At 40.1% G+C, this 15590-nt stretch overlaps 1 long non-coding RNA gene across 1 annotated transcript; it reads right to left on the bottom strand.

Annotated features, from left to right (window-relative positions):
- Positions 1 to 1481: 1481 nt before the first annotated feature.
- LOC102082703 (uncharacterized) lies at positions 1482 to 15359 on the bottom strand. Its single transcript, XR_002063170.2, has 4 exons — positions 15222 to 15359; positions 10564 to 10611; positions 9611 to 9702; positions 1482 to 1606 (listed from the first exon to the last, which is right to left on the bottom strand). It is a non-coding gene; the product is annotated as an uncharacterized LOC102082703 (long non-coding RNA).
- Positions 15360 to 15590: the final 231 nt, after the last annotated feature.

Below are 15590 nucleotides of genomic sequence, written 5' to 3'. Positions count from 1 at the left end.
TGCAGTGGTTTGTATCATATCTATCTAATAGACTCCAATTTGTACATGTAAATGGAGAGTCCTCTTCAGACACTAAGGTCAATTATGGTGTTCCACAGGGTTCAGTGCTAGGACCAATTCTGTTTACATTATACATGCTTCCCTTAGGCAACATCATTAGAAGACATAGCATAAATTTTCACTGCTATGCAGATGACACGCAGCTCTATCTATCCATGAAGCCAGGTAACACACACCAGTTAGTTAAACTGCAGGAATGTCTTAAAGACATAAAGACCTGGATGGCCGCTAACTTTCTGCTTCTTAATTCAGATAAAACTGAGGTTATTGTACTCGGCCCTGAAAATCTTAGAAATATGGTATCTAAGCAGATTCTTACTCTGGATGGCATTACCTTGGCCTCCAGTAACACTGTGAGAAACCTTGGAGTCATTTTTGACCAGGACATGTCCTTCAACGCACATATTAAACAAATATGTAAGACTGCTTTCTTCCATTTGCGCAACATCTCTAAAATTAGAAATATCCTGTCTCAGAGTGATGCTGAAAAACTAGTTCATGCATTTATTACTTCCAGGCTGGACTACTGTAATTCACTATTATCAGGAAGTCCTAAAAACTCGCTGAAAAGCCTTCAGCTAATCCAAAATGCTGCAGCAAGGGTACTGACAGGGACTAGAAAGAGAGAGCATATTTCTCCTGTTTTGGCTTCCCTTCATTGGCTTCCTGTTAAATCCAGAATTGAATTCAAAATCCTGCTCCTCACATACAAGGTCTTAAATAATCAGGCCCCATCTTATCTTAATGACCTTGTAGTACCATATCACCCTATTAGAGCACTTCGCTCTTGCACTGCAGGCCTACTTGTTGTTCCTAGAGTATTTAAAAGCAGAATGGGAGGCAGAGCCTTCAGTTTTCAGGCCCCTCTTCTGTGGAACCAACTTCCAGTTTGGATTCGGGAGACAGACACTATCTCTACTTTCAAGATTAGGCTTAAAACTTTCCTTTTTGCTAAAGCATATAGTTAGGGCTGGACCAGGTGACCCTGAATCCTCCCTTAGTTATGCTGCAATAGACGTAGGCTGCCGGGGATTCCCATGATGCATTGAGTTTTTCCCTTCCAGTCACCTTTCTCACTCACTATGTGCTAATAGACCTCTCTGCATCGAATCATATCTGTTATTAATCTCTGTCTCTCTTCCACAGCATGTCTTTCATCCTGTTTTCCTTCTTTCACCCCAACCGGTCGCAGCAGATGGCCGCCCCTCCCTGAGCCTGGTTCTGCCGGAGGTTTCTTCCTGTTAAAAGGGAGTTTTTCCTTCCCACTGTCGCCAAAGTGCTTGCTCATAGGGGGTCATATGATTGTTGGGTTTTTCTCTGTATTTATTATTGTGCTATCTACTGTACAATATAAAGCGCCTTGAGGCGACTTTTGTTGTGATTTGGCGCTATATAAATAAAATTGAATTGAATTGAATTGAATAGTGCAGACTCTTGTATTGACTTCACTCAGTTGAAGGTAACAGGGATGGTCAGAGGAGCAGGTATTGCATACAGGTTTAGGTGCGTGGGTATGTGTGTGGGTGTGTGTGTGTGTGTGTGGTCTCTGAAAGGAACAGAAAGAAAATACTACATTACTAAAGTGTTCACATCAATAACTCCAGAGTACATTGACATAAACACAGGTGGGAAATAACTAACATCCCCTTTAATACCATAGGCCAGCGGTCCCCAACCTTTTTTGCGCCATGGACCGGTTTATGCCCGACAATATTTTCACGGACCGGCCATTAAGGTGTCGCGGATAAATACAACAAAATAAAACTAGTACCGGTACCGAAAAAAAGAAGATTTATTCATAACACACGTGAAAAGACCCAGGAAAACCGAGTTAACGATAAAAACGATAACAAAATAACGCTGAAAACCGATAAAAACCCTGAAAACAATACATTTCACACCCGAGCCTCAACTCTCGCGGCCCGGTACCAAACGACTCACGGACCGGTACCGGTCCGAGGCCCGGGGGTTGGGGACCGCTGCCATAGGCCATATATTACCCACGACTCATACATAGACCCACTGAGAGAGCTAACACAGTACACAATTATACCCAACCACACGGCAGGAGAGTTAGCTTAGCTTAGCACCCACTAGCGGCACAGACAGAAACATAGTCATTTCCCCTCTAACCTCAGTTACAGTCCCAAACACATCTTATCATCACATACTCACACATCACAAACTTACGTTGCTCATTAATGCACACTTCTCAAGGAATGATCAACTCTGCTGGTAATCTGGAGCAGAAAAGCTCAGGTGCCTTGCCCACGTTTCTCCCTGCCCATAGTCTCTCTCATACAAAGCGGTGGGGTGACCTCTACTGGCCACTCTAAAAAAACTACAGGTGAAACTACCAACTGAACAGAATAAAACCGTAACTACGGGGCATTTTGTACACAGTGCACGTGATATAATATCTTAATGATGTGGTTCTGTAGAATTGTAACAATAAATGTTTTTTTTCTGCCCCAAAACACCCGCAATCCTTTCTGGTGGTGTGTATTACAGTCTGTGCTTCATAAATGTCTGGCAGCACTGATTACTCAAACTGTGTTTAAAATGTGAGTCATTTGGTACATTCCTGAGTTTTCCAAAACGTTTCCTCCAGATTAGTAATCTTACTTATTTCATTAACATTTCTTTTAAACATTTTTAGCTAGATGTCAAACATATGAAAGACTCTTAAACCTAATTATATAACAAAAGTCACAGTGGTACCACTCTAAATAAAAGATGCCCAATAAACAAGTGTGCACCAAGCACCATAATGCAGGCTTTTGAACTGTATGCTAATAAGTACATGAAGTGTACCTCTACCACTATAGATGAAAAGAGTCAGTATCATACTTTCTGCATCTGCTGATTTCTTTTTGATGTAGGAGCTCTTTTACTTAGCCTGTATTCTTAACTGCAGATGATGAAATCGTCTTTGTTTGAGAAAATGTCCTTAAACTATTTTTGTTCCTACTTACTGAGTTCCAAAGCTACTTCTCTAATAAGTGAATAAACTGTTTGAACAAGAAGTGTATCATGGCATCATGGCACGGATGCATGATACAGCATCCATCTCACTTGGACCACTTGTTTCAAGGCCAGGTAGCAGAAGTACATTGAAGCTCTTATACCTTCAAACTTATATTATTATAGATGTCCAGTGATGCAACTGAGCAGTGCTTTAGGCCAGCTGACACCTCTGCTGGCCCTGCTAGGCACTTTGATCCTTGCCAGCATGCTGGTAACCCTGCTGGTCAAAAGGCTCGCTGCCAAAACTTTGGTCTAGGAACTAACCAAAACTCCGGAGATAAAAAAGGATCAATAATTTTAAATCATTCATTATTCAGAATTTTTTAATTGTACTTTTAATCTGAGTGGCTTTTTGTTTGAGGTGTGTTTCTGTATTTATGGTAAGGTATGTAGTACATTTTCTTTAACTCTAAAGAAAATGATATATGCAGTATCCTCCTAAGACCCGAACTCTATCATGGCATGCATTTTTAATTTGTCTTTGCTATTTAGGCTGATTGGGACCTAATGAATGTAAAAACAAAGAATTACATAATTTTTTTTTTTACCTGATTTTTGTTTCACATGTCCATATATGAGGACATTTGCTTTAAATTTCAATAGAACAGTGGCAGTATAATGTCCTCGTAAGTGGATATCAGGCCCTTGTAGAGCAAAATTGAAACAACATAAAAAAATGTTTCAGCCTGATCCTGTTATAAAACTAATAAAAGGCATTTTTATAAAACATTTAAACAAAATAAATTAGTCTCAATCTACTCTTTAGCTTTTCCCTTAAATTTCAACATAAATAGTATTTTTATAACAAATAGCCTACTCTGAAACACTGGACAAAGCCGGCTAATGAATGCAGCTAGATTATCAGCCACAACACAGAAAACGGTGCCACGAACAGTACAACCAAGAAGCTCAATATACAGACCATCTTTTTCGAGAGTACATAGGTCTTTTAACAAGGGATTGAGAGTGTTTTGATAGCCATACTTCTGAACATCTATCACTTTACAAAGTGCAGCTAGTTGGATTACATTGTTACGGCCCTAGCAGGGCCGCCTCCTGAAGGTGCTTGTGTGGGCGTGTCCTTCAAATCTCTCCTGCCTTAGGTGCCACCTTTTTCTTTTGTGCAGCTGACTCTTGTCAGTAATTGAAGGGATTTAAGCCCAGAGAAAGGTGAGCTCTGGGCCAGAGTGCCATGTGAGTGGTTGCAGCTAGTGAGCTGAGTGTTTTTGCTGTGTGTGTGTCTGTGTTTCCAGCTAGTGAGCTGCTCTTTCTTTTTAGCTTATGTTTTACTTTATTGACCAATGCCTGAGTTTTGTTTGTTTTCTTAAATGGTGATAGCGGCTTGTCCGTCTCTTTTAGTTGAGCTACTTTAATAAAACTCTTTAATTTAACAATTTAACCCTTATGCCTTCTTGTCTCCTTTTTCTGACCCGGACACTTTTTGTTACTTCCCCCTCACTGCCTAGACCCCTCAGGGGAACGTAACAAGTGGGGGCTCGTCCGGGATATTTGAAAAGGGAGTTTCAAGTTGGAATTGGTTTTCGATTATCTTGCTTTGTAACTTTTTTTGAGAACCAGAACTTCCCAGTTAAGTTAGGTGAGTGTCCAGCTGAGCTTTCAAAGCTCTTCCTTCAGGCACTCGTTTATTATTTTGCCTTTCTTATTTTTGGAGTAATCCTGGGTGGGGATAAGTTCCCTGTTGGGGGTAGGCAATTCAGGGCTCCGGTCGATGAAGCTTTGCCTTTCAAGTCGCCTCCAGCCCAGCACGCTCCAGAAGATGGGTAGGTAAAGTTTGTTGTGCTTAGGAACTGGGTAAGTTGTATTCGTTAATGTGTATGCAGCAAGAGGTAAGTTGGTCAAAGTAAATTGTGTAGTTTTTCGTTAATTGTTCAGTAGTCTCTGAGTGAGTTGGCAGAGGGGTGTGGTAGTGTCTTAATTAGGGTGTGTTTGCTAAGCCTTCTCCGCCCCCAAAATGGATGCTACAGCTATTAGTGCACAGGTGTCTAGAGGCTCGTTTGTGGGCAATAACATCCACCTGGTTCCAGTTTTCTGTGAATCCAATGTTCAAAGCTTTTTCCGTGTATTTGAACGCATAGCGACTGCATTGCAGTGGCCTCAAGATGTGTGGGGGGGTGATGTTGCTGTGTAAGTTGACAGGTAAGGCTCAAGAAGCTTGTTCCAGTCTGTCTATGAATGACTGCTTAGTTTATGGGAAGCTTAAAAGTGCCGTCCTCCAAGCCTATGAACTTGTACCTGAAGCCTATAGGCAGCATTTTCGAGGTTTGGAGTTGGCTCAGGGTCAGTCCTACCTAGACTTCGCTAGGGAGAAGGCAAAGCTCTCTGATAGGTGGTGTTCTGCAAGCCAGGTTAACGACTTGGGGTCGTTACGTGAGCTTGTGCTGGTAGAGGACTTTAAGAATGCAGTGCCTGAGTGTATTGCACTTTAAGTGAACAGAGGGTTTCCACTTTACAGCAAGCCGCCACGCTGGCAGATGAGTTTACCCTAACTCATAAAATAAATGCTGGAGAATGTGATACCCCTCTGTGCCATAGTACATCTTGGAGAGGTAAGAGTGGGCCAGCTAACAAGGCAAATGCAGTTATGGTTTTAAGATCTAGGCCCAAACTGTGTTTCTTCTGCCACAAGCCTGGCCATGTGGTTGCTAATTGTGTGAAACTGGCACTTAAACGCAAAGCACATCCGAAGGGAAGGCCTGATTTGAAAACAGTCAGTCGTGGTTCTCAAACTGACAAGGTTGTCAGGCCCAGCAAAGGACCACACTGGGGCATAGTTGCTTAAGGGGCTCCTGTGGTGAGTGTAAGGGGTCAACTAGCTCTGAGCTGTTGCTGGTTGACAATTTCCCAGGCACTCCAAATGACCTGCAGCGGGACAGATCATGTATAAAGCCACCACTCAGACCTGCACCCCTGGCTAACAAACAGGCCTGTACCCCTGACTTGAGGAATCGTCTGCGAAGTGTTTCTGTAAGGCCCACTAGCAGCCTGCTGGGTTCTCCACATGTGATGGTCCAGGGGTCTGCAACCTTTAACACCCAAAGAGCCACTTGGACCCGGTTTCCACGCAAAAGAAAACACTGGGAGCCGCAAATACTTTTTGAAATCTAAAATGAAGATAACACTGTATATATTGATTTTTACCTTTATGCTTTGTGCGAACATCTAAAGTAAGTAAAGTTTATTTATTAAGCGCTTTTCACAGACAGGCAGTCACAAAGCGCTGTACACAAATATTAAAATAAACAATACAATCAATAGACATTATACACAATGTAAAAGATCAAATGTAAATAATGTAAAGAATATAAAATACGTAGATCAACAAAAGGCTTGTTTGAACAGAAAGGTTTTTAACTGCTTTTTAAAAGAATCCACAGAGCAACTAAGGTGTGTTGCTTATGAAATCCATGAAGTGCTACAGAGAAAATTACATTTTATTTATGTCATTAACACATTTTGAACTCTTAAAGAAATATAACAAAAGGAAAGACACCCAGCTGAACTAAAATGATCCATGTAGCAAACAAAAACTGTTATGAGCCGCCTCCCTTTTCAGGTCAAGGAAAGCCTTGACCTGACTTTTAAAAAGTAATTGGGGGAAAAAAAGCACTATGCCGCTAAAAAAAAAAAAAAAAAAAAAAATATATATATATATTAGATATTTGCAAAATTCTGCCTAAATATCTATTTTTACCTTGTTAATGTGTGTGGCGGGACGTGGTCTGCAGTGCCGCTGCAGGGGAGTCGGACGCACCTGAGCGGCACCCGCAATCGCGCCTCGCCGCCTTAAAGTCTGTGCTCTCTGCTGTTGTTGGTGTGTGTCGGGCTGTGAGCTGAAAAGCTACAGCCGGCTGTATGCGTACAGCAACCGTGTGTGAAAAGTGGTCAATAAAGAGATGCTGAAAAGCATGTTCATGCAAACATCGTCGGGTCTGCCGTGATATGTTTACAATGAGACTTCTGGTCCCAAACCTCGGCGCACAACGTCTGCAAATCGGGGCTTTCATCTTTACGCAGGACTGTAAGCTGTCATCTGTGAGGCGTGAGCGGTGTTTGTCTTAAACATAGTTCACGGTTGAGAACAGCTGCCGACATAATGTGGATCCGAAGATCCATAATTGGCCTATCTGGGGTTGAAAGTCTCGATAAATGCACGGCGTTTCGGCGAGTATACCGGCTTCCGCGAGTGTGACGCTTATTTTGAGCGATGGAAAAAAAATAAGAATTTTATTTTTATATTTCAAAATCACAATAACCTTCCAATTTAGAACTACAAGTTAAAAAAAAAAAACAAAAAAAAAAAACTAAACACAAATAAAATGCACTTCAGCGAAATACTTCTTCTATTATCCCAAACCACCCGGAGCCGCAAAATAAGGACTAAAGAGCCGCATGTGGCTCCGGAGCCGCGGGTTGCCGACCCCTGTGATGGTCCAAAGCCCTGGCTATCACATGGGACACTGTTTCGAGGGTCTGGGGCCACTCTCTGTCAATGTTGTGAACCCACTGAGATGGGATTGGCAGCTTCCGCAGGAAATGCCTAACTGTTGCTATGGGGTTTGGTAGGTGGAAAGCCTGCAATTTGGTGACAAAACGGTTACGGACTTGTGGTGTTTTGGTTATCGTAATCATTTGATAAACCACGGGTTTGTATTTATGGGAGGGGGTGTTACGGCCCTAGCAGGGCCGCCTCCTGAAGGTGCTTGTGTGGGCGTGTCCTTCAAATCTCTCCTGCCTTAGGTGCCACCTTTTTCTTTTGTGCAGCTGACTTGTCAGTAATTGAAGGGATTTAAGCCCAGAGAAAGGTGAGCTCTGGGCCAGAGTGCCATGTGAGTGGTTGCAGCTAGTGAGCTGAGTGTTTTTGCTGTGTTTGCAGCTAGTGAGCTGTGTGTGTGTGTGTGTCTGTGTTTCCAGCTAGTGAGCTGCTCTGTCTTTTTGGCTTATGTTTTACTTTATTGACCAACGCCTGAGTCTTGTTTGTTTTCTTAAATGGTGATAGCGGCTTGTCTCTTTTAGTTGAGCTACTTTAATAAAACTCTTTAATTTAACAATTTAACCCTTATGCCTTCTTGTCTCCTTTTTCTGACCCAGACACTTTTTGTTACTTCCCCCTCACCGCCTAGACCCCTCAGGGGAACGTAACAACATGGAGTGCTGATCGGTATTTGCGAAGGTGGTCTGCAAACACCCAATACACTAAGCAGAGCTTGTGTATTTTTTTTGGGACCCTAGAGGATTTGCAATTTGCAGGTCATCAAGGTACAAAATTAGTGGCAAATGCCAACTCTGAAGAAAACAAATCATTTTCCTGGTAATACAAGCCATCTTTATGGCTCTTGAAATGTCCTTTTTCTGAATTCCTTGTTTCCTTAATAAGATCAATAACATCAGTATGTTTAAAAATTTCTTGAATCATCTGAAGTATTGGCACATATACTGTGATGTGTTCTGTCCAACACACATTGCACTGGCATGACAACAGGATAATGCCTCTCAATATATGTTTTTCTTCACTTTGCCGATGATAAATCTTGGCCCTTTCCTGTTGCCCTGACAAACAAATTAGTTTGTCAATTATAACTGAATTGACCAAATCATTCACAACAAATTCAGTAGCAGGAACAGAATGCTTCTGCAATACTTCTTCAATAGCATCTTTTAAGAGAGGCTGAGATAAAAGAAATCTCCCTCAGATGAGCAACAATAACTTGACAAGCTCTCTCAGAGACATGGAGAATTGCCTGCATTTTGAGAAACAAAGAGGCTAATTTTTTGTGCAACTGGGCTTCTAACAAACTGGTCTCACAGATCTCATCTTCGGGATGAGCGGGCACATCTTCAGGTTCACCTAAACTACGCTCTTCATCAAAATCAGCAGTAGCTGGAACTGCCACTTTCTCTGTAGACACAACATTATCACTAAAATCTAAATCACTGCCATGTGTTCTACTCTTATGCGCATTAAAAGACAAATAAACATTTATGGTATAACTACAGTTCTTAAATGGACATGGAACTGTTTCATGGTTTTTTTTTTTGTTTTTTTTTAAGTGTCCTCTTAAATGACTAAACAATGTTTCCTCTGAAAAAGGCTGATTGAATTTGCACATTGAGCAGGTAAACAATGGCAAACCTGCTTGTACCCCAATACCTCCACAACCTTTGTGCTGGTGAGACCGTGACAAATGAATTTTTAAAGCGTTAAAAGATACAAATGTACAAATGCATGCTTCAAAAACACATGGCAGTGGTGTTACTTTGGAGAAATGGCTATATTTTAAACGGTAATGTTCCAGTAATTTTGTCCGGGTGTCTGAGGAGTGGACACACAACTTGCATTTCCATTTCATTTCACTTTAGAAACCCAGTGCCCTTACTATAAAATGTAGTAGAATAAGTAGAATAAAATGTAATATAAGTTACCAATAGAGAGGCTTGCGGTTCCTAATAAACTGGTTCTTTAGATTCCATGTCTAAACAAAGAAATTATACTAATTATACTCACTTTAGAAACCCAGTGGCCTTACAAGTCTCAAAATCACGTCCAAACACCCTCAATGAATAGACTCCTCCTGGAATGGTCCCTGGTGTGTGTTCCTGTAACACATTTAATAAGTAGTACTAGTCCAATACATTAAATACATTTTACTCATTCTATAAATTAATATACTATAAGTTACCAATAGAGGCTGGTGGCTCCTGATAAACTCCTGATTCTTTAGAATCCCACATCTAAGCTAAGAAACAGGGGATTAAATTATACTAAAACCATGTGCTCAGTTCAGTTCATTACTACTGCTGCTGTTTCTCCCAAAAGTATTTCATCAAGAAGTCCTTAAGTTTGATGACGAAATGATTAGAATCTCTGTATAGTTTACAGTAGTAGCCTACCCAAATTTAAACTTTTAGATATGTTTTGCCATTTATATATTTAAAATAGAAAAATAAAATGCCAAGCAAAAATGTCCCTTTTTATACAACATCTTAAATGTGTTTATGAAATTTTGTAAGTTTTTATTGGTAATGTAACCCTACATGTTTACAGCTTTTTAAACTTGTGCATATAACGTGTTTTAGAACATATGGTTTGATAAGGAAAAAAGTGGACATAAAACAGTGATTTTCAAATATTGTACCGGCTACACATTATGAACAATAAATCAACCATCGGCCAAATACCATTTTTAGTATTAAGTAAACTACAACAATAGATTTTTCTCTAAACCAGGGCCTAATTCAGGATGGATAAACAGCTTTTGTAAAACATCACATTAAAATAGTGCGAACTATTTTTTTGTATTTTTTATGCATTCAAGCCAAATGTGCTCGACGTAAGTGAATGTTTACTTGGCCCGGGAGAGATTCATATATAATTTTGCCGACCTGTATTTTGTCTTCTTCAGTACACGAATAATACAACAATATTAAAATACAATAATAAAAAAAAAAAAAACTTACCTCGGAGCTTGGCGATAATTGTCTTTAATGCTACAATCCCACTTCAAGCTGTTCGAACGAAAAGAAAAACTCGACTACCACGAGACAGCTAGCTTAGCCCACATTTACACCGCGGCGGTTATTAGGTTAATATGTAAAACATATTTCACCAAAACGTAACCATTACCATATCACAAAGCTTATGGTGAAAATAAGTAAACCACTGGCAATAATAATTCCCAGCAACTGGTACGTGGCTGCCCCTGGCACTTTAGGCTACGTTCACACTGCAGGCGAAAGCGCATCAAATTCGATTTTTTTGACCCTATGCGACCCATATCCGATCATGGTATGACAGTGTGAACGGCACAAATCCGATATTTTCAAATCCGATCTGGGTCACTTTCGTATGTGGTACTGAATCCGATACATATCTGATGTTTTAGAAAGCGACTGCTGTTTGAACGGTCATGTCGCATTAAATCCGTCTTTTACGTCACTGACACAAGACACAGCACCCCCAAAATGAATCAAAGCACCCCCAAATATTTCTTACTTTTTTTTGACAATAATTGCTGTTTTTTATACTAAACATACAGTACTTGGTTGAGACGTAACATTTTAACAACAAAAGTATAGATACCCCCCCAAAATGGTTTGTTCCAGCTCTCCGGCTCTCTAGTGCCGTTGCTGCCAGAGCGATGGTGGCTGAGACGCAGTGGAGCGGAGGTGTAAGTGCCCGGCTTAAAACAGGACATATTAGCTGCATTTAACCTTCAGTTACTCTTTATATAGTTAGGTAGGAGTCAGACCATGTTTCTTTTAGCTGAAAAACATTACACCAGGTAACCTGCTGTGTTGAAAACGTGTTTTCCGACGATGTTTGCTACCCTACAATCCGTCCTACACTGTAGTAAAATCAGCGATATTTGACTGTCCTGTTGCTCCCATTGAAATTTATACAGCCTATTTAAAATGTAAAACTTAAAATTGTCTGTAACCTACTGTTGTTACCACTGTCCTGTTTGAAATTGATACCAACTAGCTAACTGACTGAATGCCCATTAACCTTATAACTCCCGGTGTGTGTGTGTGTGTACGTACAGAGAGACAGCCAGGTTCATAATGGATATGAGGAAATTATTTCCAAAAAAAAAGGAGCCACATTCAGGTAAAAGTGTAAAATCAAATGGTCCGTCTCTCAAGAATAATGTTGGATCAGTGTTTCAATATTTATATCTTTTATTAGATGTTCATGTGGTTTGGTTATTTGCCTTTTGGTTTAAAGTACACTGAGAGAGGACTTTTTGTTAGTGATCTTAATAGTATTTTTTTCATATTAATGTAATTTTTCATCTAATTGAATCTATTTGTGTATGATTGTCAGTCCAAAGAGGGAGAGAGGAGGAAAGAGGGGAACGTGAGGAGAAAGTACAAGGTCAGGAGGAACCAGGTAAGAAAACAGACAGGGAACAGTGACGGGCAAAACAGAAACTATTAAACTGACGAAGAGAAAAAACCTGATTTTACTCACACAGTCTGGAAGTTGTGTTCTCCCTATATTAAAGCTGCTATACAGAATCTGCAAAACAAACTGGGTTGAAACATTTTTGACCCTCTTTAACAGCATTCCAACATAACATTATAATGGATTGGGGAGATTAAAATTAATGATATATTTTTATGTGGTTCAGCCACAACTCTGCTAAAACCTCAGCCAGTAATAGGTAGGCTAACTTTTGGACCGTCCAGTTGTCTGTATGACTGCCACAGTACGTGCGCCACATTTGCGCACTATCAGAAAGAGCCAAACAGCCCTGCTGGAGTGAGGAGCTGTACAGAGAAGCAGAGTGCTCTGTTTATATTAGAGATGGCACGATACCACTTTTTTATGACCGATACCGATATCATAAATTTGGATATCTGCCGATACCGATATGAATCCGATATAGTGTGTTTTTTAATCAATAAAACTGTTTTTTTTTTAATATCTTGCTGCATTTTGTATAAGTTCATACTCAAGTTTAAATAAACAATAACACTAAAGCTATTCTGTTATACCTGTATGTTAAAAAACAAAAAAAAAAAACAAAAAAAAAAAACAAAAATACACTGCGCCCAAAATATTTCATAGTTCAGGAACACTGATCAATCTAATAAACTTAATCCTCCCTATTCTGGTATTTTAAAGAGTACTTAGCAGAAATATTAAGCAACCTAACTAATAGGGTTGCAAACTCCCAGCAAAAAAAAAAATAGGGAACCACCCCCCACCCTCCACCTCATGATGCTTAATCGATGTAATCAACTTTAATTTGATGCAGGGTGAAAAAAAAAAATGCACAGAAATAAATTATTTTTCAAGAATAATTAAATAGATTCAACATCTTTCTTCAACAGAATTGCAGACTGCACAGATGGTACCTTCTCAAAGAAAAAAGTACTATAGCTTACTAGGGTATATTAGACTTAACAGTTACTATATACAGTAATGGACTTCTATACATTTTACGTCAGATTAAAACTTTGGGTGTAAGATTCAGATAATTATTTATTAAAAGCTAGGCATTTTAAATGAGAATAAGAAAGAAAAGTATGTCTTTGTGCCCCCTTTTCCCTGTTAATGCCCTATCGGCCCCCCTGGCTACACTTTGCTAGATCCGCCCCTGCACAGTTACCAGCCGTCAGCTGCGTAGAAAACGCTCCTGGTGTAGAAAGTAATATTAAATAAATTCTAACAACAGCTTATCAAGCTTAAACGTGCTGCTGTTGTTCCGCCGCTGGTTTCCTCTTTCTGGTGCAAAGTGGGCCAAAAACAAAGAAGAGAGACGGACTCGCGACAGAAAAGCCGATCAGCTGATCATTAAGCAGTTTCACGATTGAAGTAGCCGCAGGAAGGTGAGGGAGAGAGCGAGTCAGTCGCTCCATATATCGGTTGTTAAGCTTAACATGGGAACGCTTTATAAACATTCAGAGATGAACTTACACACTTGCTTTATTTCTCTCTGGGATAACTTCCTCGAGATGAAATGCTGGTTTGGTAGCGAGGCTACAAATACACACAGCCACTCTATCACGTGACACATACTGCTCCGACGTGCTACGGTTATGAGCAGAGTTACGCCGTGTCGCAAGTTTTGTGAGGTGTTTTTTTGATATTTAATGGATCGGATTACATTTTTTATGTGTCAGTCGCGAACGAAACGGCTGTTAGAGCCGGATCTTTGAAGTGAACGACGCGAGCCGTGGGTTTTTTTTTTTTTTCTTTCTCTCACCCTCTCTCTCGCACTTTTTTTCTGCTTCACTCCGCACGCGAGCCTTGTGCTTTGCGCTGGGAAGAGGGGGGAGGGGCAGTAGTTACACTCGCAGTAGCACAGGAACAGAGCGGGAGGGAGAGACAGAGAAAGAGAGCCAGGCAGGGACAAGAACGTCACATTAGAAAGGTATAGTAATCATCCACAACTATTTTCAGTTGCGGATGATAAAGGATTCAGAAAGTTAATTCATGCAGGCCCATATGACAGAGAATATGCATCTTCTTTTTGTTTTCATATTTTAATTTATATTTAATTGTGTTGTGGTTTGCAGTGTTTTGTGTTGTTTCACTTTAAATTTGTTTAAAAGGAAAAAGCTGAAAATTTAAATAGTTAAAAGTTGAAATGTGAATAGTTGGTTTTTGTATTATATGATTTATGTGTTACATTTCATGTGGAGTGAATAAATAAAAGTATATTTACGGTGGCCCCTAGAAACAAAGCACGTACAAACTCCAAAAAACGTACGAACTCCAAAACACATACAAACTCCAAAACACGTAAAAACTCCATAGTACGTACAAACCATGAAGCACGTACAAACTCCAAAACACGTAAAAACTCCATAGTACGTACAAACTCCGAAGCACGTACAAACTCCAAAACACGTAAAAACTCCATAGTACGTACAAACTCCGAAGCACATACAAATTCCAAAACACGTAAAAACTCCAAAACACGTAAAAACTCCATAGTACGTACAAACCATGAAGCACGTACAAACTCCAAAACACGTAAAAACTCAGAAGCACGTGCAAACTCCGAAGCACGTACAGAAGACAACAGAAGTGCTCCAGGATGCTAGGCGCAGTGTTGAGCTTTTGTTACCTAGTGGCTACACAAGCCAGGAAATACCAACGACCGAATTTAGTGTGTGGTAGTAACAGGTAAATTAACATTTTTTTTTAATTATTTGAATATATATGAGTGCTTGTGTATAAATACACAAACAACACACACATGCTTTCAATTGTGTAATTTAAGTGATCTAGGTAGCTCTGTTTTGGAAGTTCAGTTAACGCTAGGAATGTGTTTTGGAGTTTGTACGTGCTTTGGAATTTGTACATGCTTTGTCTCTAGGGGCCACCGCATATATTTATACATAAATATATATAAATAACACAACTTTTTTTTTTTTACATTAGTAATTCCTTTTGTGCATAATTTTATATTATTGTTAATAATAAATTAATTAAAGCAACAAAACAACCTGAAGAGCCGGTAGGGAGCTGAAAGAGCCTGCTCTTTTCAGTGAGCCGAGCCGAAAGAGCCGGTTCTCTAAAAAGAGCCGGAAATCCCATCACTACTGTAGACTGCCGTTTCGCTTAAGTTGTGGAACTTAAAAAAGCTGCAGAGGATCCTTACCGAACTGGAGAGCGACGGAAAGACCCCAGATAGTCACTCTGAGTGCCCGCGTCACTCTGAGTACCTCTGCAACGTGGGAAGCTAAAAACAGGTAGCTTGTGGAGCACGTGGAGACCACGGACCTTCCTTATCTTTGTGCTACTGCATTCAGAGCGGAGTGCTTCTGAAGGAGTTGAAGACAACCTGTTGCCTGGATTAATCTGGTGGGAGTTTCACAAGGTACTGAGTTTATTTATTTATTTTTGCTCGTTGAGTGAACTTCCGGTTTGGAGATCGTTTTGGATTTATACTGGAGCAATATAGGCCTGCAACGTAGGGTCTATTTCTGCCGGCTTTAGGTTTAGTTTGGGACTATAATTGTTTTATCAC

This window comes from Oreochromis niloticus, linkage group LG8 (genome assembly GCF_001858045.2).
Source record: "Oreochromis niloticus isolate F11D_XX linkage group LG8, O_niloticus_UMD_NMBU, whole genome shotgun sequence".
NCBI classification, from domain to species: Eukaryota; Metazoa; Chordata; class Actinopteri; order Cichliformes; family Cichlidae; genus Oreochromis; species Oreochromis niloticus.
This window is presented reverse-complemented; position numbering and strand designations above follow the sequence as displayed.